General features: G+C 45.1%; 1 long non-coding RNA gene across 1 annotated transcript in view; it reads right to left on the bottom strand.

The window, feature by feature from the left end:
* Nucleotides 1-1,916, bottom strand: part of LOC109465051 — a 4,451-nt gene extending 2,535 nt beyond the window's left edge. Inside the window, exons 1-2 of the long non-coding RNA XR_002139931.1 lie at nt 1,882-1,916; nt 1,434-1,571 (exon numbers count right to left, since the gene is read on the bottom strand). This is a non-coding gene — a long non-coding RNA (uncharacterized LOC109465051). The remainder of the gene's footprint in view (nt 1-1,433; nt 1,572-1,881) is intronic.
* Between the last annotated feature and the right edge of the window lie 289 nt (nt 1,917-2,205).

Raw genomic sequence — 2,205 nt, 5'->3', positions numbered from 1 at the left:
CATGGTGAGAGATTGTGTCATATCTCAATCATCAACACAGGAATATCGGTATTGCGCCTTTCTACGTAAATTGGAGCAGTTTTCAAGACAAGAACGCCGTGGGACACTGGCAAGACGAACTGGGACAAGACTACTCTCCAGGCTGAGGTTGATTGGGAAGATTGTGAACGTCAGAGTATGCCTCGTTCTTTGGAAAGCCGGTAGCCAGGATCCTGGGAACCAGGCTGCGGGCATAGGCGAGTGATAGTCCGCGTGCAAGAGAGTATTAGACCGGACCAGAGGACCGATGTACACCCCTCCGGACTATACGCTGTGTCCCGACTCAAGGCCGTGCTGTGGCACAAGATGTTCGGCCCGTGGGTCACCGCCTCAGCGAGGCTTGTTGCACAGCGCGGAATAAAGAGCTTGGGACGGCTTCTAACGACTGGTGCCCAGACGAGACTAATATCTGCTCCCGTGACTAGCTGCGTCAAGGCAAGACACAGAAGAACGAGATGTACAGTTTGTTTCAGCTGAGCTGAAAGACCGGCCGAAGTACACTGGAAATATTGGAGGCACACAAAACACAAACAAAAAGTCACAAAGCCCAAGCACCATGTACAATTAATAAAGAAAACAAAATTATGCAAACAAGAAGGGGGGATAAACGGCTATGATGCTACTTTACATTACAAAAGGCATATTGGAGGGGGGGGGGGCGTGTGCGGGTGTGTACGACCCGTACACGAGCTGATAATGAGGAAGATAATTAGGTGAAAATTACCGCTAATTTATGCATATTTCATACACACACTCAGAGGTACGTGTCACGTATCCAGGTGTGTGCAGAGATTTACGGGTGGCGTGTGCAGACGTGTGCAGGCCTGTACACGGCCCGGACACCTGAGTGGTTCATATCCGGGCCGTGTGCAGGCCCGCACACGCCAAGTGTACGGGTCGCGCACACCTGGAAATGTCCGTATATTTGGAATTTCCGGGCGTGTGTACGGGAGTATACGACCCGGATACGTCGGTTTTCGTCTAGTGAATGAAGATAATTTATTCACATTATGACCTCATTTGCATAATTTATGTGGAAGTGCTAGAATAGCCTATTTTGTTAAGATAAGGCTGTCATTGGGTGGATTATATGATCAACTGATGTAATCCATGCAAATGACGCTCTTATTTGCGAAATCAATTATTAAAATTGTATAATTCGTCAACCGCAAGGGTTAACATCATTTGGCGAAGGTATGAGATCGTGGAACTCTTGTTTCTATTCTTTTCGGCTTCATCTCCCTTAGTAGTGATTGTATGGATATATGCGGCTGTGAGATTACTTAGAGTAGGTTTATCAAAAGTTAAAAGGAATACAAATTTCTCTTTACTAGTCAAATATCTGAAGTGGGGAAATATACTTAATACATGGCTAAAAATATGTGCAAGCTTACCTTAACATAATGTACCCCATCGTAGTAGATCGCCACGCACAATTCCACCAACTCCACGCAGACAAACATTCCGGTCAGACTGATCTCAATCTTGCCACTTTCTCGGCTGTGAGGAAGTGTGGTATTCACTCCGTTCACCTTGTTTAAGGAAAATAAATGCGGCCCATTATTCAGAGACAGAGAAAATAGCACAGAATAGCTGACTAACGAATAACGAACTTAGACAAGCACCTTAGTTAGCGTATCCTACGTTGCCAGAACATTAGCAGTGATGCATTTGCCACACAGTTTAAGTGTGACGACCAGGAATCGGCCTAACTTAATATATTTATTTACTGGTTCAGCCAGGGTTATTCAACAAGCGAAGCACAAGTCTGATACCTCAAGCTATTCACTTGAACCAAACAAGGTGTTTTAAAAATATTTTCAACAAATTGCCATCACAAACCTGCACATATCTGCCTTGAAGAAGACAGATTGTATCTGTATTCCCATTAATGGTTGCTGTCACGTAGACTGCACGTACAGCAGAAACTGTGGAAGAATCGTTTGTGGGAACGTGTTGCGTTTCGATGGTGAAGTTATTTCCTACGCAGTCCTTGGCAAACGTGTATAAGCCACACCCTTGGTAATCGAGACGCTCGTCGTCAGGAGTACAGATGTGTGGATCTCCAGATGCTTTGCAGATTGCCCTATCTGTCAGGTGTATCAAAGAATGCTTCGTAAGAAGGACATCATCATCAGCAGGCACAAACATGGATTCAAAAATGTG

Source organism: Branchiostoma belcheri, unplaced genomic scaffold (assembly GCF_001625305.1).
Source record: "Branchiostoma belcheri isolate BF01 breed outbred unplaced genomic scaffold, Haploidv18h27 scaffold146, whole genome shotgun sequence".
Lineage (NCBI taxonomy): Eukaryota > Metazoa > Chordata > Leptocardii > Amphioxiformes > Branchiostomatidae > Branchiostoma > Branchiostoma belcheri.
This window is presented reverse-complemented; position numbering and strand designations above follow the sequence as displayed.